Here is a 12,121-nt window from a genome sequence, read left to right as displayed (position 1 = left end):
TGGAGGATGGGAGATGGCGTGCCTTGCTCGCAAATAAAGCATCTCACTTGCTCACCCTTCGATAGCTCAGTTGGTACAGCGGAGGACTGTAGGTCAAACACGGTTAGAAATCCTTAGGTCGCTGGTTCAAATCCGGCTCGAAGGAGGTATGTTTTGGCGTAGAAATCTGGCCACGATGCATTAAGGCCAGCGCTGGAGACCCCCACCAATTTTGAGAGAGGTCTAAAAACTGTTTTCCCTGACCGGGAATCGAACCCGGGCCGCGGCGGTGAAAGCGCCGAATCCTAGCCACTAGACCACCAGGGAGACACGTCAAAGACGCCTGCGTCAGCAAGGGCTTTTTTTCTTTCGTGTCTGAACTGGAGGATGGGAGATGGCGTGCCTTGCTCGCAAATAAAGCATCTCACTTGATCACCCTTCGATAGCTCAGTTGGTAGAGCGGAGGACTGTAGGTCAAACACGGTTAGAAATCCTTAGGTCGCTGGTTCAAATCCGGCTCGAAGGAGGGATGTTTTGGCGTAGAAATCTGGCCACGATGCATTAAGGCTAGCGCTTGAGACCCCCACCCCCCCCAATTTTGAGAGAGGTCTAAAAACTGTTTTCCCTGACCGGGAATCGAACCCGGGCCGCGGCGGTGAGAGCACCGAATCCTAGCCACTAGACCACCAGGGAGAGCTTGGCTTCCTCTGCTCGCTGTCAAAGATGGGGAGCAAGTTGCAAAATGAAGCCTGTCAAAAGGCAAAGACTTCCACCGAACCTTAAGTTCACTGACCGGGAATCGAACCCGGGCCGCGGCGGTGAAAGCGCCGAATCCTAGCCACTAGACCACCAGGGAGACACGTCAAAGACGCCTGCGTCAGCAAGGGCTTTTTTTCTTTCGTGTCTGAACTGGAGGATGGGAGATGGCGTGCCTTGCTCGCAAATAAAGCATCTCACTTGCTCACCCTTCGATAGCTCAGTTGGTACAGCGGAGGACTGTAGGTCAAACACGGTTAGAAATCCTTAGGTCGCTGGTTCAAATCCGGCTCGAAGGAGGTATGTTTTGGCGTAGAAATCTGGCCACGATGCATTAAGGCCAGCGCTGGAGACCCCCACCAATTTTGAGAGAGGTCTAAAAACTGTTTTCCCTGACCGGGAATCGAACTCGGGCCGCGGCGGTGAAAGCGCCGAATCCTAGCCACTAGACCACCAGGGAGACACGTCAAAGACGCCTGCGTCAGCAAGGGCTTTTTTTCTTTCGTGTCTGAACTGGAGGATGGGAGATGGCGTGCCTTGCTCGCAAATAAAGCATCTCACTTGATCACCCTTCGATAGCTCAGTTGGTAGAGCGGAGGACTGTAGGTCAAACACGGTTAGAAATCCTTAGGTCGCTGGTTCAAATCCGGCTCGAAGGAGGGATGTTTTGGCGTAGAAATCTGGCCACGATGCATTAAGGCTAGCGCTTGAGACCCCCACCCCCCCCAATTTTGAGAGAGGTCTAAAAACTGTTTTCCCTGACCGGGAATCGAACCCGGGCCGCGGCGGTGAGAGCACCGAATCCTAGCCACTAGACCACCAGGGAGAGCTTGGCTTCCTCTGCTCGCTGTCAAAGATGGGGAGCAAGTTGCAAAATGAAGCCTGTCAAAAGGCAAAGACTTCCACCGAACCTTAAGTTCCCTGACCGGGAATCGAACCCGGGCCGCCGCGGTGAAAGCGCCGAATCCTAGCCACTAGACCACCAGGGAGAGCTTGGCTTCCTCTGCTCGCTGTCAAAGATGAGGAGCAAGTTGCAAAATGAAGCCTGTCAAAAGGCAAAGACTTCCACCGAACCTTAAGTTCCCTGACCGGGAATCGAACCCGGGCCGCGGCGGTGAAAGCGCCGAATCCTAGCCACTAGACCACCAGGGAGACACGTCAAAGGCGCCTGCGTCAGCAAGGGCTTTTTTCTTTCGTGTCTGAACTGGAGGATGGGAGATGGCGTGCCTTGCTCGCAAATAAAACATCTCACTTGCTCACCCTTCGATAGCTCAGTTGGTAGAGCGGAGGACTGTAGGTCAAACACGGTTAGAAATCCTTAGGTCGCTGGTTCAAATCCGGCTCGAAGGAGGGATGTTTTGGCGTAGAAATCTGGCCACGATGCATTAAGGCTACCGCTTGAGACCCCCACCCCCCCCAATTTTGAGAGAGGTCTAAAAACTGTCTTCCCTGACCGGGAATCGAACCCGGGCCGCGGCGGTGAGAGCGCCGAATCCTAGCCACTAGACCACCAGGGAGAGCTTGACTTCCTCTGCTCGCTGTCAAAGATGAGGAGCAAGTTGCAAAATGAAGCCTGTCAAAAGGCAAAGACTTCCACCGAACCTTAAGTTCCCTGACCAGGAATCGAACCCGGGACGCGGCGGTGAAAGCGCCGAATCCTAGCCACTAGACCACCAGGGAGACACGTCAAAGACGCCTGCGTCAGCAAGGGCTTTTTTTCTTTCGTGTCTGAACTGGAGGATGGGAGATGGCGTGCCTTGCTCGCAAATAAAGCATCTCACTTGCTCACCCTTCGATAGCTCAGTTGGTAGAGCGGAGGACTGTAGGTCAAACACGGTTAGAAATCCTTAGGTCGCTGGTTCAAATCCGGCTCGAAGGAGGGATGTTTTGGCGTAGAAATCTGGCCACGATGCATTAAGGCTAGCGCTTTAGTCCCCCACCCCCCCCAATTTTGAGAGAGGTCTAAAAACTGTTTTCCCTGACCGGGAATCGAACCCGGGCCGCGGCGGTGAGAGCGCCGAATCCTAGCCACTAGACCACCAGGGAGAGCTTGGCTTCTTCTGCTCGCTGTCAAAGATGAGGAGCAAGTTGCAAAATGAAGCCTGTCAAAAGGCAAAGACTTCCACCGAACCTTAAGTTCACTGACCGGGAATCGAACCCGGGCCGCGGCGGTGAAAGCGCCGAATCCTAGCCACTAGACCACCAGGGAGACACGTCAAAGACGCCTGCGTCAGCAAGGGCTTTTTTTCTTTCGTGTCTGAACTGGAGGATGGGAGATGGCGTGCCTTGCTCGCAAATAAAGCATCTCACTTGCTCACCCTTCGATAGCTCAGTTGGTACAGCGGAGGACTGTAGGTCAAACACGGTTAGAAATCCTTAGGTCGCTGGTTCAAATCCGGCTCGAAGGAGGTATGTTTTGGCGTAGAAATCTGGCCACGATGCATTAAGGCCAGCGCTGGAGACCCCCACCAATTTTGAGAGAGGTCTAAAAACTGTTTTCCCTGACCGGGAATCGAACCCGGGCCGCGGCGGTGAAAGCGCCGAATCCTAGCCACTAGACCACCAGGGAGACACGTCAAAGACGCCTGCGTCAGCAAGGGCTTTTTTTCTTTCGTGTCTGAACTGGAGGATGGGAGATGGCGTGCCTTGCTCGCAAATAAAGCATCTCACTTGCTCACCCTTCGATAACTCAGTTGGTAGAGCGGAGGACTGTAGGTCAAACACGGTTAGAAATCCTTAGGTCGCTGGTTCAAATCCGGCTCGAAGGAGGGATGTTTTGGCGTAGAAATCTGGCCACGATGCATTAAGGCTAGCGCTTGAGACCCCCACCCCCCCAATTTTGAGAGAGGTCTAAAAACTGTTTTCCCTGACCGGGAATCGAACCCGGGCCGCGGCGGTGAGAGCGCCGAATCCTAGCCACTAGACCACCAGGGAGAGCTTGGCTTCTTCAGCTCGCTGTCAAAGATGAGGAGCAAGTTGCAAAATGAAGCCTGTCAAAAGGCAAAGACTTCCACCGAACCTTAAGTTCACTGACCGGGAATCGAACCCGGGCCGCGGCGGTGAAAGCGCCGAATCCTAGCCACTAGACCACCAGGGAGACACGTCAAAGACGCCTGCGTCAGCAAGGGCTTTTTTTCTTTCGTGTCTGAACTGGAGGATGGGAGATGGCGTGCCTTGCTCGCAAATAAAGCATCTCACTTGCTCACCCTTCGATAACTCAGTTGGTAGAGCGGAGGACTGTAGGTCAAACACGGTTAGAAATCCTTAGGTCGCTGGTTCAAATCCGGCTCGAAGGAGGGATGTTTTGGCGTAGAAATCTGGCCACGATGCATTAAGGCTAGCGCTTGAGACCCCCACCCCCCCCAATTTTGAGAGAGGTCTAAAAACTGTTTTCCCTGACCGGGAATCGAACCCGGGCCGCGGCGGTGAGAGCGCCGAATCCTAGCCACTAGACCACCAGGGAGAGCTTGGCTTCTTCAGCTCGCTGTCAAAGATGAGGAGCAAGTTGCAAAATGAAGCCTGTCAAAAGGCAAAGACTTCCACCGAACCTTAAGTTCACTGACCGGGAATCGAACCCGGGCCGCGGCGGTGAAAGCGCCGAATCCTAGCCACTAGACCACCAGGGAGACACGTCAAAGACGCCTGCGTCAGCAAGGGCTTTTTTTCTTTCGTGTCTGAACTGGAGGATGGGAGATAGCGTGCCTTGCTCGCAAATAAAGCATCTCACTTGCTCACCCTTCGATAGCTCAGTTGGTACAGCGGAGGACTGTAGGTCAAACACGGTTAGAAATCCTTAGGTCGCTGGTTCAAATCCGGCTCGAAGGAGGTATGTTTTGGCGTAGAAATCTGGCCACGATGCATTAAGGCTAGCGCTGGAGACCCCCACCAATTTTGAGAGAGGTCTAAAAACTGTTTTCCCTGACCGGGAATCGAACCCGGGCCGCGGCGGTGAAAGCGCCGAATCCTAGCCACTAGACCACCAGGGAGACACGTCAAAGACGCCTGCGTCAGCAAGGGCTTTTTTTCTTTTGTGTCTGAACTGGAGGATGGGAGATGGCGTGCCTTGCTCGCAAATAAAGCATCTCACTTGCTCACCCTTCGATAGCTCAGTTGGTAGAGCGGAGGACTGTAGGTCAAACACGGTTAGAAATCCTTAGGTCGCTGGTTCAAATCCGGCTCGAAGGAGGGATGTTTTGTCGTAGAAATCTGGCCACGATGCATTAAGGCTAGCGCTTGAGACCCCCACCCCCCCCAATTTTGAGAGAGGTCTAAAAACTGTTTTCCCTGACCGGGAATCGAACCCGGGCCGCGGCGGTGAGAGCGCCGAATCCTAGCCACTAGACCACCAGGGAGAGCTTGGCTTCCTCTGCTCGCTGTCAAAGATGAGGAGCAAGTTGCAAAATGAAGCCTGTCAAAAGGCAAAGACTTCCACCGAACCTTAAGTTCCCTGACCGGGAATCGAACCCGGGCCGCGGCGGTGAAAGCGCCGAATCCTAGCCACTAGACCACCAGGGAGACACGTCAAAGACGCCTGCGTCAGCAAGGGCTTTTTTTCTTTCGTGTCTGAACTGGAGGATGGGAGATGGCGTGCCTTGCTCGCAAATAAAGCATCTCACTTGCTCACCCTTCGATAGCTCAGTTGGTACAGCGGAGGACTGTAGGTCAAACACGGTTAGAAATCCTTAGGTCGCTGGTTCAAATCCGGCTCGAAGGAGGTATGTTTTGGCGTAGAAATCTGGCCACGATGCATTAAGGCCAGCGCTGGAGACCCCCACCAATTTTGAGAGAGGTCTAAAAACTGTTTTCCCTGACCGGGAATCGAACCCGGGCCGCGGCGGTGAAAGCGCCGAATCCTAGCCACTAGACCACCAGGGAGACACGTCAAAGACGCCTGCGTCAGCAAGGGCTTTTTTTCTTTCGTGTCTGAACTGGAGGATGGGAGATGGCGTGCCTTGCTCGCAAATAAAGCATCTCACTTGCTCACCCTTCGATAGCTCAGTTGGTAGAGCGGAGGACTGTAGGTCAAACACGGTTAGAAATCCTTAGGTCGCTGGTTCAAATCCGGCTCGAAGGAGGGATGTTTTGTCGTAGAAATCTGGCCACGATGCATTAAGGCTAGCGCTTGAGACCCCCACCCCCCCAATTTTGAGAGAGGTCTAAAAACTGTTTTCCCTGACCGGGAATCGAACCCGGGCCGCGGCGGTGAGAGCGCCGAATCCTAGCCACTAGACCACCAGGGAGAGCTTGGCTTCCTCTGCTCGCTGTCAAAGATGAGGAGCAAGTTGCAAAATGAAGCCTGTCAAAAGGCAAAGACTTCCACCGAACCTTAAGTTCCCTGACCGGGAATCGAACCCGGGCCGCGGCGGTGAAAGCGCCGAATCCTAGCCACTAGACCACCAGGGAGACACGTCAAAGACGCCTGCGTCAGCAAGGGCTTTTTTTCTTTCGTGTCTGAACTGGAGGATGGGAGATGGCGTGCCTTGCTCGCAAATAAAGCATCTCACTTGCTCACCCTTCGATAGCTCAGTTGGTACAGCGGAGGACTGTAGGTCAAACACGGTTAGAAATCCTTAGGTCGCTGGTTCAAATCCGGCTCGAAGGAGGTATGTTTTGGCGTAGATATCTGGCCACGATGCATTAAGGCCAGCGCTGGAGTCCCCCACCAATTTTGAGAGAGGTCTAAAAACTGTTTTCCCTGACCGGGAATCGAACCCGGGCCGCGGCGGTGAAAGCGCCGAATCCTAGCCACTAGACCACCAGGGAGACACGTCAAAGACGCCTGCGTCAGCAAGGGCTTTTTTTCTTTCGTGTCTGAACTGGAGGATGGGAGATGGCGTGCCTTGCTCGCAAATAAAGCATCTCACTTGCTCACCCTTCGATAGCTCAGTTGGTAGAGCGGAGGACTGTAGGTCAAACACGGTTAGAAATCCTTAGGTCGCTGGTTCAAATCCGGCTCGAAGGAGGGATGTTTTGTCGTAGAAATCTGGCCACGATGCATTAAGGCTAGCGCTTGAGACCCCCACCCCCCCCAATTTTGAGAGAGGTCTAAAAACTGTTTTCCCTGACCGGGAATCGAACCCGGGCCGCGGCGGTGAGAGCGCCGAATCCTAGCCACTAGACCACCAGGGAGAGCTTGGCTTCCTCTGCTCGCTGTCAAAGATGAGGAGCAAGTTGCAAAATGAAGCCTGTCAAAAGGCAAAGACTTCCACCGAACCTTAAGTTCCCTGACCGGGAATCGAACCCGGGCCGCGGCGGTGAAAGCGCCGAATCCTAGCCACTAGACCACCAGGGAGACACGTCAAAGACGCCTGCGTCAGCAAGGGCTTTTTTTCTTTCGTGTCTGAACTGGAGGATGGGAGATGGCGTGCCTTGCTCGCAAATAAAGCATCTCACTTGCTCACCCTTCGATAGCTCAGTTGGTACAGCGGAGGACTGTAGGTCAAACACGGTTAGAAATCCTTAGGTCGCTGGTTCAAATCCGGCTCGAAGGAGGTATGTTTTGGCGTAGAAATCTGGCCACGATGCATTAAGGCCAGCGCTGGAGACCCCCACCAATTTTGAGAGAGGTCTAAAAACTGTTTTCCCTGACCGGGAATCGAACCCGGGCCGCGGCGGTGAAAGCGCCGAATCCTAGCCACTAGACCACCAGGGAGACACGTCAAAGACGCCTGCGTCAGCAAGGGCTTTTTTTCTTTCGTGTCTGAACTGGAGGATGGGAGATGGCGTGCCTTGCTCGCAAATAAAGCATCTCACTTGCTCACCCTTCGATAGCTCAGTTGGTAGAGCGGAGGACTGTAGGTCAAACACGGTTAGAAATCCTTAGGTCGCTGGTTCAAATCCGGCTCGAAGGAGGGATGTTTTGGCGTAGAAATCTGGCCACGATGCATTAAGGCTAGCGCTTGAGACCCCCACCCCCCCCAATTTTGAGAGAGGTCTAAAAACTGTTTTCCCTGACCGGGAATCGAACCCGGGCCGCGGCGGTGAGAGCGCCGAATCCTAGCCACTAGACCACCAGGGAGAGCTTGGCTTCCTCTGCTCGCTGTCAAAGATGAGGAGCAAGTTGCAAAATGAAGCCTGTCAAAAGGCAAAGACTTCCACCGAACCTTAAGTTCCCTGACCGGGAATCGAACCCGGGCCGCGGCGGTGAAAGCGCCGAATCCTAGCCACTAGACCACCAGGGAGACACGTCAAAGACGCCTGCGTCAGCAAGGGCTTTTTTTCTTTCGTGTCTGAACTGGAGGATGGGAGATGGCGTGCCTTGCTCGCAAATAAAGCATCTCACTTGCTCACCCTTCGATAGCTCAGTTGGTACAGCGGAGGACTGTAGGTCAAACACGGTTAGAAATCCTTAGGTCGCTGGTTCAAATCCGGCTCGAAGGAGGTATGTTTTGGCGTAGAAATCTGGCCACGATGCATTAAGGCCAGCGCTGGAGACCCCCACCAATTTTGAGAGAGGTCTAAAAACTGTTTTCCCTGACCGGGAATCGAACCCGGGCCGCGGCGGTGAAAGCGCCGAATCCTAGCCACTAGACCACCAGGGAGACACGTCAAAGACGCCTGCGTCAGCAAGGGCTTTTTTTCTTTCGTGTCTGAACTGGAGGATGGGAGATGGCGTGCCTTGCTCGCAAATAAAGCATCTCACTTGCTCACCCTTCGATAGCTCAGTTGGTAGAGCGGAGGACTGTAGGTCAAACACGGTTAGAAATCCTTAGGTCGCTGGTTCAAATCCGGCTCGAAGGAGGGATGTTTTGGCGTAGAAATCTGGCCACGATGCATTAAGGCTAGCGCTTGAGACCCCCACCCCCCCCCAATTTTGAGAGAGGTCTAAAAACTGTTTTCCCTGACCGGGAATCGAACCCGGGCCGCGGCGGTGAGAGCGCCGAATCCTAGCCACTAGACCACCAGGGAGAGCTTGGCTTCTTCTGCTCGCTGTCAAAGATGAGGAGCAAGTTGCAAAATGAAGCCTGTCAAAAGGCAAAGACTTCCACCGAACCTTAAGTTCACTGACCGGGAATCGAACCCGGGCCGCGGCGGTGAAAGCGCCGAATCCTAGCCACTAGACCACCAGGGAGACACGTCAAAGACGCCTGCGTCAGCAAGGGCTTTTTTTCTTTCGTGTCTGAACTGGAGGATGGGAGATGGCGTGCCTTGCTCGCAAATAAAGCATCTCACTTGCTCACCCTTCGATAGCTCAGTTGGTACAGCAGAGGACTGTAGGTCAAACACGGTTAGAAATCCTTAGGTCGCTGGTTCAAATCCGGCTCGAAGGAGGTATGTTTTGGCGTAGAAATCTGGCCACGATGCATTAAGGCCAGCGCTGGAGACCCCCACCAATTTTGAGAGAGGTCTAAAAACTGTTTTCCCTGACCGGGAATCAAACCCGGGCCGCGGCGGTGAAAGCGCCGAATCCTAGCCACTAGACCACCAGGGAGACACGTCAAAGACGCCTGCGTCAGCAAGGGCTTTTTTTCTTTCGTGTCTGAACTGGAGGATGGGAGATGGCGTGCCTTGCTCGCAAATAAAGCATCTCACTTGCTCACCCTTCGATAGCTCAGTTGGTAGAGCGGAGGACTGTAGGTCAAACACGGTTAGAAATCCTTAGGTCGCTGGTTCAAATCCGGCTCGAAGGAGGGATGTTTTGTCGTAGAAATCTGGCCATGATGCATTAAGGCTAGCGCTTGAGACCCCCACCCCCCCCAATTTTGAGAGAGGTCTAAAAACTGTTTTCCCTGACCGGGAATCGAACCCGGGCCGCGGCGGTGAGAGCGCCGAATCCTAGCCACTAGACCACCAGGGAGAGCTTGGCTTCCTCTGCTCGCTGTCAAAGATGAGGAGCAAGTTGCAAAATGAAGCCTGTCAAAAGGCAAAGACTTCCACCGAACCTTAAGTTCCCTGACCGGGAATCGAACCCGGGCCGCGGCGGTGAAAGCGCCGAATCCTAGCCACTAGACCACCAGGGAGACACGTCAAAGACGCCTGCGTCAGCAAGGGCTTTTTTTCTTTCGTGTCTGAACTGGAGGATGGGAGATGGCGTGCCTTGCTCGCAAATAAAGCATCTCACTTGCTCACCCTTCGATAGCTCAGTTGGTACAGTGGAGGACTGTAGGTCAAACACGGTTAGAAATCCTTAGGTCGCTGGTTCAAATCCGGCTCGAAGGAGGTATGTTTTGGCGTAGAAATCTGGCCACGATGCATTAAGGCCAGCGCTGGAGACCCCCACCAATTTTGAGAGAGGTCTAAAAACTGTTTTCCCTGACCGGGAATCGAACCCGGGCCGCGGCGGTGAAAGCGCCGAATCCTAGCCACTAGACCACCAGGGAGACACGTCAAAGACGCCTGCGTCAGCAAGGGCTTTTTTTCTTTCGTGTCTGAACTGGAGGATGGGAGATGGCGTGCCTTGCTCGCAAATAAAGCATCTCACTTGCTCACCCTTCGATAGCTCAGTTGGTAGAGCGGAGGACTGTAGGTCAAACACGGTTAGAAATCCTTAGGTCGCTGGTTCAAATCCGGCTCGAAGGAGGGATGTTTTGGCGTAGAAATCTGGCCACGATGCATTAAGGCTAGCGCTTGAGACCCCCACCCCCCCCAATTTTGAGAGAGGTCTAAAAACTGTTTTCCCTGACCGGGAATCGAACCCGGGCCGCGGCGGTGAGAGCGCCGAATCCTAGCCACTAGACCACCAGGGAGAGCTTGGCTTCTTCTGCTCGCTGTCAAAGATGAGGAGCAAGTTGCAAAATGAAGCCTGTCAAAAGGCAAAGACTTCCACCGAACCTTAAGTTCACTGACCGGGAATCGAACCCGGGCCGCGGCGGTGAAAGCGCCGAATCCTAGCCACTAGACCACCAGGGAGACACGTCAAAGACGCCTGCGTCAGCAAGGGCTTTTTTTCTTTCGTGTCTGAACTGGAGGATGGGAGATGGCGTGCCTTGCTCGCAAATAAAGCATCTCACTTGCTCACCCTTCGATAGCTCAGTTGGTACAGCGGAGGACTGTAGGTCAAACACGGTTAGAAATCCTTAGGTCGCTGGTTCAAATCCGGCTCGAAGGAGGTATGTTTTGGCGTAGAAATCTGGCCACGATGCATTAAGGCCAGCGCTGGAGACCCCCACCAATTTTGAGAGAGGTCTAAAAACTGTTTTCCCTGACCGGGAATCGAACCCGGGCCGCGGCGGTGAAAGCGCCGAATCCTAGCCACTAGACCACCAGGGAGACACGTCAAAGACGCCTGCGTCAGCAAGGGCTTTTTTTCTTTCGTGTCTGAACTGGAGGATGGGAGATGGCGTGCCTTGCTCGCAAATAAAGCATCTCACTTGCTCACCCTTCGATAGCTCAGTTGGTAGAGCGGAGGACTGTAGGTCAAACACGGTTAGAAATCCTTAGGTCGCTGGTTCAAATCCGGCTCGAAGGAGGGATGTTTTGTCGTAGAAATCTGGCCACGATGCATTAAGGCTAGCGCTTGAGACCCCCACCCCCCCCAATTTTGAGAGAGGTCTAAAAACTGTTTTCCCTGACCGGGAATCGAACCCGGGCCGCGGCGGTGAGAGCGCCGAATCCTAGCCACTAGACCACCAGGGAGAGCTTGGCTTCCTCTGCTCGCTGTCAAAGATGAGGAGCAAGTTGCAAAATGAAGCCTGTCAAAAGGCAAAGACTTCCACCGAACCTTAAGTTCCCTGACCGGGAATCGAACCCGGGCCGCGGCGGTGAAAGCGCCGAATCCTAGCCACTAGACCACCAGGGAGACACGTCAAAGACGCCTGCGTCAGCAAGGGCTTTTTTTCTTTCGTGTCTGAACTGGAGGATGGGAGATGGCGTGCCTTGCTCGCAAATAAAGCATCTCACTTGCTCACCCTTCGATAGCTCAGTTGGTACAGCGGAGGACTGTAGGTCAAACACGGTTAGAAATCCTTAGGTCGCTGGTTCAAATCCGGCTCGAAGGAGGTATGTTTTGGCGTAGAAATCTGGCCACGATGCATTAAGGCCAGCGCTGGAGACCCCCACCAATTTTGAGAGAGGTCTAAAAACTGTTTTCCCTGACCGGGAATCGAACCCGGGCCGCGGCGGTGAAAGCGCCGAATCCTAGCCACTAGACCACCAGGGAGACACGTCAAAGACGCCTGCGTCAGCAAGGGCTTTTTTTCTTTCGTGTCTGAACTGGAGGATGGGAGATGGCGTGCCTTGCTCGCAAATAAAGCATCTCACTTGCTCACCCTTCGATAGCTCAGTTGGTAGAGCGGAGGACTGTAGGTCAAACACGGTTAGAAATCCTTAGGTCGCTGGTTCAAATCCGGCTCGAAGGAGGGATGTTTTGTCGTAGAAATCTGGCCACGATGCATTAAGGCTAGCGCTTGAGACCCCCACCCCCCCCAATTTTGAGAGAGGTCTAAAA

The 12,121-nt window shown here is 53.9% G+C and overlaps 68 non-coding genes across 68 annotated transcripts; 27 read left to right on the top strand and 41 right to left on the bottom strand.

Moving 5' to 3' along the window:
• The first annotated feature begins 55 nt into the window (after window positions 1-55).
• trnay-gua (transfer RNA tyrosine (anticodon GUA)) lies at window positions 56-145 on the top strand. Its single transcript is given in 2 exon segments — window positions 56-92; window positions 110-145. It is a non-coding gene; the product is annotated as a tRNA-Tyr (tRNA).
• An 89-nt stretch (window positions 146-234) lies between these two features.
• Window positions 235-306, bottom strand: trnae-uuc (transfer RNA glutamic acid (anticodon UUC)). Its single transcript has one exon. It is a non-coding gene; the product is annotated as a tRNA-Glu (tRNA).
• Window positions 307-415: 109 nt separating this feature from the next.
• Window positions 416-505, top strand: trnay-gua (transfer RNA tyrosine (anticodon GUA)). Its single transcript is given in 2 exon segments — window positions 416-452; window positions 470-505. It is a non-coding gene; the product is annotated as a tRNA-Tyr (tRNA).
• Window positions 506-600: 95 nt separating this feature from the next.
• Window positions 601-672, bottom strand: trnae-cuc (transfer RNA glutamic acid (anticodon CUC)). The gene has a single exon. It is a non-coding gene; the product is annotated as a tRNA-Glu (tRNA).
• Window positions 673-763: 91 nt separating this feature from the next.
• Window positions 764-835, bottom strand: trnae-uuc (transfer RNA glutamic acid (anticodon UUC)). The gene has a single exon. It is a non-coding gene; the product is annotated as a tRNA-Glu (tRNA).
• A 109-nt stretch (window positions 836-944) lies between these two features.
• On the top strand, window positions 945-1,034 carry trnay-gua (transfer RNA tyrosine (anticodon GUA)). Its single transcript is given in 2 exon segments — window positions 945-981; window positions 999-1,034. It is a non-coding gene; the product is annotated as a tRNA-Tyr (tRNA).
• An 89-nt stretch (window positions 1,035-1,123) lies between these two features.
• Window positions 1,124-1,195, bottom strand: trnae-uuc (transfer RNA glutamic acid (anticodon UUC)). Its single transcript has one exon. It is a non-coding gene; the product is annotated as a tRNA-Glu (tRNA).
• A 109-nt stretch (window positions 1,196-1,304) lies between these two features.
• trnay-gua (transfer RNA tyrosine (anticodon GUA)) lies at window positions 1,305-1,394 on the top strand. The gene is given in 2 exon segments: window positions 1,305-1,341; window positions 1,359-1,394. It is a non-coding gene; the product is annotated as a tRNA-Tyr (tRNA).
• Window positions 1,395-1,489: 95 nt separating this feature from the next.
• On the bottom strand, window positions 1,490-1,561 carry trnae-cuc (transfer RNA glutamic acid (anticodon CUC)). Its single transcript has one exon. It is a non-coding gene; the product is annotated as a tRNA-Glu (tRNA).
• Window positions 1,562-1,652: 91 nt separating this feature from the next.
• Window positions 1,653-1,724, bottom strand: trnae-uuc (transfer RNA glutamic acid (anticodon UUC)). The gene has a single exon. It is a non-coding gene; the product is annotated as a tRNA-Glu (tRNA).
• Window positions 1,725-1,815: 91 nt separating this feature from the next.
• Window positions 1,816-1,887, bottom strand: trnae-uuc (transfer RNA glutamic acid (anticodon UUC)). The gene has a single exon. It is a non-coding gene; the product is annotated as a tRNA-Glu (tRNA).
• Window positions 1,888-1,995: 108 nt separating this feature from the next.
• Window positions 1,996-2,085, top strand: trnay-gua (transfer RNA tyrosine (anticodon GUA)). Its single transcript is given in 2 exon segments — window positions 1,996-2,032; window positions 2,050-2,085. It is a non-coding gene; the product is annotated as a tRNA-Tyr (tRNA).
• Window positions 2,086-2,180: 95 nt separating this feature from the next.
• On the bottom strand, window positions 2,181-2,252 carry trnae-cuc (transfer RNA glutamic acid (anticodon CUC)). The gene has a single exon. It is a non-coding gene; the product is annotated as a tRNA-Glu (tRNA).
• A 91-nt stretch (window positions 2,253-2,343) lies between these two features.
• On the bottom strand, window positions 2,344-2,415 carry trnae-uuc (transfer RNA glutamic acid (anticodon UUC)). Its single transcript has one exon. It is a non-coding gene; the product is annotated as a tRNA-Glu (tRNA).
• A 109-nt stretch (window positions 2,416-2,524) lies between these two features.
• On the top strand, window positions 2,525-2,614 carry trnay-gua (transfer RNA tyrosine (anticodon GUA)). The gene is given in 2 exon segments: window positions 2,525-2,561; window positions 2,579-2,614. It is a non-coding gene; the product is annotated as a tRNA-Tyr (tRNA).
• A 95-nt stretch (window positions 2,615-2,709) lies between these two features.
• Window positions 2,710-2,781, bottom strand: trnae-cuc (transfer RNA glutamic acid (anticodon CUC)). The gene has a single exon. It is a non-coding gene; the product is annotated as a tRNA-Glu (tRNA).
• Window positions 2,782-2,872: 91 nt separating this feature from the next.
• On the bottom strand, window positions 2,873-2,944 carry trnae-uuc (transfer RNA glutamic acid (anticodon UUC)). Its single transcript has one exon. It is a non-coding gene; the product is annotated as a tRNA-Glu (tRNA).
• A 109-nt stretch (window positions 2,945-3,053) lies between these two features.
• trnay-gua (transfer RNA tyrosine (anticodon GUA)) lies at window positions 3,054-3,143 on the top strand. The gene is given in 2 exon segments: window positions 3,054-3,090; window positions 3,108-3,143. It is a non-coding gene; the product is annotated as a tRNA-Tyr (tRNA).
• An 89-nt stretch (window positions 3,144-3,232) lies between these two features.
• trnae-uuc (transfer RNA glutamic acid (anticodon UUC)) lies at window positions 3,233-3,304 on the bottom strand. Its single transcript has one exon. It is a non-coding gene; the product is annotated as a tRNA-Glu (tRNA).
• Window positions 3,305-3,413: 109 nt separating this feature from the next.
• Window positions 3,414-3,503, top strand: trnay-gua (transfer RNA tyrosine (anticodon GUA)). Its single transcript is given in 2 exon segments — window positions 3,414-3,450; window positions 3,468-3,503. It is a non-coding gene; the product is annotated as a tRNA-Tyr (tRNA).
• A 94-nt stretch (window positions 3,504-3,597) lies between these two features.
• trnae-cuc (transfer RNA glutamic acid (anticodon CUC)) lies at window positions 3,598-3,669 on the bottom strand. The gene has a single exon. It is a non-coding gene; the product is annotated as a tRNA-Glu (tRNA).
• A 91-nt stretch (window positions 3,670-3,760) lies between these two features.
• On the bottom strand, window positions 3,761-3,832 carry trnae-uuc (transfer RNA glutamic acid (anticodon UUC)). The gene has a single exon. It is a non-coding gene; the product is annotated as a tRNA-Glu (tRNA).
• Window positions 3,833-3,941: 109 nt separating this feature from the next.
• trnay-gua (transfer RNA tyrosine (anticodon GUA)) lies at window positions 3,942-4,031 on the top strand. Its single transcript is given in 2 exon segments — window positions 3,942-3,978; window positions 3,996-4,031. It is a non-coding gene; the product is annotated as a tRNA-Tyr (tRNA).
• A 95-nt stretch (window positions 4,032-4,126) lies between these two features.
• trnae-cuc (transfer RNA glutamic acid (anticodon CUC)) lies at window positions 4,127-4,198 on the bottom strand. Its single transcript has one exon. It is a non-coding gene; the product is annotated as a tRNA-Glu (tRNA).
• A 91-nt stretch (window positions 4,199-4,289) lies between these two features.
• trnae-uuc (transfer RNA glutamic acid (anticodon UUC)) lies at window positions 4,290-4,361 on the bottom strand. Its single transcript has one exon. It is a non-coding gene; the product is annotated as a tRNA-Glu (tRNA).
• Window positions 4,362-4,470: 109 nt separating this feature from the next.
• Window positions 4,471-4,560, top strand: trnay-gua (transfer RNA tyrosine (anticodon GUA)). The gene is given in 2 exon segments: window positions 4,471-4,507; window positions 4,525-4,560. It is a non-coding gene; the product is annotated as a tRNA-Tyr (tRNA).
• An 89-nt stretch (window positions 4,561-4,649) lies between these two features.
• trnae-uuc (transfer RNA glutamic acid (anticodon UUC)) lies at window positions 4,650-4,721 on the bottom strand. The gene has a single exon. It is a non-coding gene; the product is annotated as a tRNA-Glu (tRNA).
• A 109-nt stretch (window positions 4,722-4,830) lies between these two features.
• On the top strand, window positions 4,831-4,920 carry trnay-gua (transfer RNA tyrosine (anticodon GUA)). The gene is given in 2 exon segments: window positions 4,831-4,867; window positions 4,885-4,920. It is a non-coding gene; the product is annotated as a tRNA-Tyr (tRNA).
• A 95-nt stretch (window positions 4,921-5,015) lies between these two features.
• Window positions 5,016-5,087, bottom strand: trnae-cuc (transfer RNA glutamic acid (anticodon CUC)). The gene has a single exon. It is a non-coding gene; the product is annotated as a tRNA-Glu (tRNA).
• Window positions 5,088-5,178: 91 nt separating this feature from the next.
• On the bottom strand, window positions 5,179-5,250 carry trnae-uuc (transfer RNA glutamic acid (anticodon UUC)). Its single transcript has one exon. It is a non-coding gene; the product is annotated as a tRNA-Glu (tRNA).
• Window positions 5,251-5,359: 109 nt separating this feature from the next.
• trnay-gua (transfer RNA tyrosine (anticodon GUA)) lies at window positions 5,360-5,449 on the top strand. Its single transcript is given in 2 exon segments — window positions 5,360-5,396; window positions 5,414-5,449. It is a non-coding gene; the product is annotated as a tRNA-Tyr (tRNA).
• An 89-nt stretch (window positions 5,450-5,538) lies between these two features.
• Window positions 5,539-5,610, bottom strand: trnae-uuc (transfer RNA glutamic acid (anticodon UUC)). The gene has a single exon. It is a non-coding gene; the product is annotated as a tRNA-Glu (tRNA).
• Window positions 5,611-5,719: 109 nt separating this feature from the next.
• On the top strand, window positions 5,720-5,809 carry trnay-gua (transfer RNA tyrosine (anticodon GUA)). The gene is given in 2 exon segments: window positions 5,720-5,756; window positions 5,774-5,809. It is a non-coding gene; the product is annotated as a tRNA-Tyr (tRNA).
• A 94-nt stretch (window positions 5,810-5,903) lies between these two features.
• Window positions 5,904-5,975, bottom strand: trnae-cuc (transfer RNA glutamic acid (anticodon CUC)). Its single transcript has one exon. It is a non-coding gene; the product is annotated as a tRNA-Glu (tRNA).
• A 91-nt stretch (window positions 5,976-6,066) lies between these two features.
• Window positions 6,067-6,138, bottom strand: trnae-uuc (transfer RNA glutamic acid (anticodon UUC)). Its single transcript has one exon. It is a non-coding gene; the product is annotated as a tRNA-Glu (tRNA).
• A 109-nt stretch (window positions 6,139-6,247) lies between these two features.
• On the top strand, window positions 6,248-6,337 carry trnay-gua (transfer RNA tyrosine (anticodon GUA)). Its single transcript is given in 2 exon segments — window positions 6,248-6,284; window positions 6,302-6,337. It is a non-coding gene; the product is annotated as a tRNA-Tyr (tRNA).
• Window positions 6,338-6,426: 89 nt separating this feature from the next.
• Window positions 6,427-6,498, bottom strand: trnae-uuc (transfer RNA glutamic acid (anticodon UUC)). Its single transcript has one exon. It is a non-coding gene; the product is annotated as a tRNA-Glu (tRNA).
• Window positions 6,499-6,607: 109 nt separating this feature from the next.
• trnay-gua (transfer RNA tyrosine (anticodon GUA)) lies at window positions 6,608-6,697 on the top strand. The gene is given in 2 exon segments: window positions 6,608-6,644; window positions 6,662-6,697. It is a non-coding gene; the product is annotated as a tRNA-Tyr (tRNA).
• Window positions 6,698-6,792: 95 nt separating this feature from the next.
• trnae-cuc (transfer RNA glutamic acid (anticodon CUC)) lies at window positions 6,793-6,864 on the bottom strand. The gene has a single exon. It is a non-coding gene; the product is annotated as a tRNA-Glu (tRNA).
• A 91-nt stretch (window positions 6,865-6,955) lies between these two features.
• On the bottom strand, window positions 6,956-7,027 carry trnae-uuc (transfer RNA glutamic acid (anticodon UUC)). The gene has a single exon. It is a non-coding gene; the product is annotated as a tRNA-Glu (tRNA).
• Window positions 7,028-7,136: 109 nt separating this feature from the next.
• Window positions 7,137-7,226, top strand: trnay-gua (transfer RNA tyrosine (anticodon GUA)). Its single transcript is given in 2 exon segments — window positions 7,137-7,173; window positions 7,191-7,226. It is a non-coding gene; the product is annotated as a tRNA-Tyr (tRNA).
• An 89-nt stretch (window positions 7,227-7,315) lies between these two features.
• trnae-uuc (transfer RNA glutamic acid (anticodon UUC)) lies at window positions 7,316-7,387 on the bottom strand. The gene has a single exon. It is a non-coding gene; the product is annotated as a tRNA-Glu (tRNA).
• Window positions 7,388-7,496: 109 nt separating this feature from the next.
• On the top strand, window positions 7,497-7,586 carry trnay-gua (transfer RNA tyrosine (anticodon GUA)). The gene is given in 2 exon segments: window positions 7,497-7,533; window positions 7,551-7,586. It is a non-coding gene; the product is annotated as a tRNA-Tyr (tRNA).
• Window positions 7,587-7,681: 95 nt separating this feature from the next.
• Window positions 7,682-7,753, bottom strand: trnae-cuc (transfer RNA glutamic acid (anticodon CUC)). The gene has a single exon. It is a non-coding gene; the product is annotated as a tRNA-Glu (tRNA).
• Window positions 7,754-7,844: 91 nt separating this feature from the next.
• Window positions 7,845-7,916, bottom strand: trnae-uuc (transfer RNA glutamic acid (anticodon UUC)). Its single transcript has one exon. It is a non-coding gene; the product is annotated as a tRNA-Glu (tRNA).
• A 109-nt stretch (window positions 7,917-8,025) lies between these two features.
• Window positions 8,026-8,115, top strand: trnay-gua (transfer RNA tyrosine (anticodon GUA)). Its single transcript is given in 2 exon segments — window positions 8,026-8,062; window positions 8,080-8,115. It is a non-coding gene; the product is annotated as a tRNA-Tyr (tRNA).
• Window positions 8,116-8,204: 89 nt separating this feature from the next.
• On the bottom strand, window positions 8,205-8,276 carry trnae-uuc (transfer RNA glutamic acid (anticodon UUC)). The gene has a single exon. It is a non-coding gene; the product is annotated as a tRNA-Glu (tRNA).
• Window positions 8,277-8,385: 109 nt separating this feature from the next.
• On the top strand, window positions 8,386-8,475 carry trnay-gua (transfer RNA tyrosine (anticodon GUA)). Its single transcript is given in 2 exon segments — window positions 8,386-8,422; window positions 8,440-8,475. It is a non-coding gene; the product is annotated as a tRNA-Tyr (tRNA).
• A 96-nt stretch (window positions 8,476-8,571) lies between these two features.
• Window positions 8,572-8,643, bottom strand: trnae-cuc (transfer RNA glutamic acid (anticodon CUC)). Its single transcript has one exon. It is a non-coding gene; the product is annotated as a tRNA-Glu (tRNA).
• Window positions 8,644-8,734: 91 nt separating this feature from the next.
• On the bottom strand, window positions 8,735-8,806 carry trnae-uuc (transfer RNA glutamic acid (anticodon UUC)). Its single transcript has one exon. It is a non-coding gene; the product is annotated as a tRNA-Glu (tRNA).
• Window positions 8,807-8,915: 109 nt separating this feature from the next.
• trnay-gua (transfer RNA tyrosine (anticodon GUA)) lies at window positions 8,916-9,005 on the top strand. The gene is given in 2 exon segments: window positions 8,916-8,952; window positions 8,970-9,005. It is a non-coding gene; the product is annotated as a tRNA-Tyr (tRNA).
• An 89-nt stretch (window positions 9,006-9,094) lies between these two features.
• On the bottom strand, window positions 9,095-9,166 carry trnae-uuc (transfer RNA glutamic acid (anticodon UUC)). The gene has a single exon. It is a non-coding gene; the product is annotated as a tRNA-Glu (tRNA).
• Window positions 9,167-9,275: 109 nt separating this feature from the next.
• Window positions 9,276-9,365, top strand: trnay-gua (transfer RNA tyrosine (anticodon GUA)). Its single transcript is given in 2 exon segments — window positions 9,276-9,312; window positions 9,330-9,365. It is a non-coding gene; the product is annotated as a tRNA-Tyr (tRNA).
• Window positions 9,366-9,460: 95 nt separating this feature from the next.
• trnae-cuc (transfer RNA glutamic acid (anticodon CUC)) lies at window positions 9,461-9,532 on the bottom strand. Its single transcript has one exon. It is a non-coding gene; the product is annotated as a tRNA-Glu (tRNA).
• A 91-nt stretch (window positions 9,533-9,623) lies between these two features.
• Window positions 9,624-9,695, bottom strand: trnae-uuc (transfer RNA glutamic acid (anticodon UUC)). The gene has a single exon. It is a non-coding gene; the product is annotated as a tRNA-Glu (tRNA).
• Window positions 9,696-9,804: 109 nt separating this feature from the next.
• trnay-gua (transfer RNA tyrosine (anticodon GUA)) lies at window positions 9,805-9,894 on the top strand. Its single transcript is given in 2 exon segments — window positions 9,805-9,841; window positions 9,859-9,894. It is a non-coding gene; the product is annotated as a tRNA-Tyr (tRNA).
• An 89-nt stretch (window positions 9,895-9,983) lies between these two features.
• trnae-uuc (transfer RNA glutamic acid (anticodon UUC)) lies at window positions 9,984-10,055 on the bottom strand. The gene has a single exon. It is a non-coding gene; the product is annotated as a tRNA-Glu (tRNA).
• Window positions 10,056-10,164: 109 nt separating this feature from the next.
• On the top strand, window positions 10,165-10,254 carry trnay-gua (transfer RNA tyrosine (anticodon GUA)). Its single transcript is given in 2 exon segments — window positions 10,165-10,201; window positions 10,219-10,254. It is a non-coding gene; the product is annotated as a tRNA-Tyr (tRNA).
• A 95-nt stretch (window positions 10,255-10,349) lies between these two features.
• trnae-cuc (transfer RNA glutamic acid (anticodon CUC)) lies at window positions 10,350-10,421 on the bottom strand. The gene has a single exon. It is a non-coding gene; the product is annotated as a tRNA-Glu (tRNA).
• A 91-nt stretch (window positions 10,422-10,512) lies between these two features.
• On the bottom strand, window positions 10,513-10,584 carry trnae-uuc (transfer RNA glutamic acid (anticodon UUC)). The gene has a single exon. It is a non-coding gene; the product is annotated as a tRNA-Glu (tRNA).
• A 109-nt stretch (window positions 10,585-10,693) lies between these two features.
• On the top strand, window positions 10,694-10,783 carry trnay-gua (transfer RNA tyrosine (anticodon GUA)). Its single transcript is given in 2 exon segments — window positions 10,694-10,730; window positions 10,748-10,783. It is a non-coding gene; the product is annotated as a tRNA-Tyr (tRNA).
• An 89-nt stretch (window positions 10,784-10,872) lies between these two features.
• Window positions 10,873-10,944, bottom strand: trnae-uuc (transfer RNA glutamic acid (anticodon UUC)). The gene has a single exon. It is a non-coding gene; the product is annotated as a tRNA-Glu (tRNA).
• A 109-nt stretch (window positions 10,945-11,053) lies between these two features.
• On the top strand, window positions 11,054-11,143 carry trnay-gua (transfer RNA tyrosine (anticodon GUA)). The gene is given in 2 exon segments: window positions 11,054-11,090; window positions 11,108-11,143. It is a non-coding gene; the product is annotated as a tRNA-Tyr (tRNA).
• A 95-nt stretch (window positions 11,144-11,238) lies between these two features.
• trnae-cuc (transfer RNA glutamic acid (anticodon CUC)) lies at window positions 11,239-11,310 on the bottom strand. The gene has a single exon. It is a non-coding gene; the product is annotated as a tRNA-Glu (tRNA).
• A 91-nt stretch (window positions 11,311-11,401) lies between these two features.
• trnae-uuc (transfer RNA glutamic acid (anticodon UUC)) lies at window positions 11,402-11,473 on the bottom strand. Its single transcript has one exon. It is a non-coding gene; the product is annotated as a tRNA-Glu (tRNA).
• A 109-nt stretch (window positions 11,474-11,582) lies between these two features.
• trnay-gua (transfer RNA tyrosine (anticodon GUA)) lies at window positions 11,583-11,672 on the top strand. The gene is given in 2 exon segments: window positions 11,583-11,619; window positions 11,637-11,672. It is a non-coding gene; the product is annotated as a tRNA-Tyr (tRNA).
• Window positions 11,673-11,761: 89 nt separating this feature from the next.
• Window positions 11,762-11,833, bottom strand: trnae-uuc (transfer RNA glutamic acid (anticodon UUC)). Its single transcript has one exon. It is a non-coding gene; the product is annotated as a tRNA-Glu (tRNA).
• A 109-nt stretch (window positions 11,834-11,942) lies between these two features.
• trnay-gua (transfer RNA tyrosine (anticodon GUA)) lies at window positions 11,943-12,032 on the top strand. Its single transcript is given in 2 exon segments — window positions 11,943-11,979; window positions 11,997-12,032. It is a non-coding gene; the product is annotated as a tRNA-Tyr (tRNA).
• The last annotated feature ends 89 nt before the right edge of the window (window positions 12,033-12,121 follow it).

Source organism: Hypomesus nipponensis, chromosome 20, assembly GCF_054491055.1.
Source record: "Hypomesus nipponensis isolate SF chromosome 20, ASM5449105v1, whole genome shotgun sequence".
Taxonomy (NCBI): domain Eukaryota; kingdom Metazoa; phylum Chordata; class Actinopteri; order Osmeriformes; family Osmeridae; genus Hypomesus; species Hypomesus nipponensis.
The sequence above is the reverse complement of the archived record's forward strand: the minus strand, read 5'-3'. Positions and strand labels throughout refer to the sequence as shown.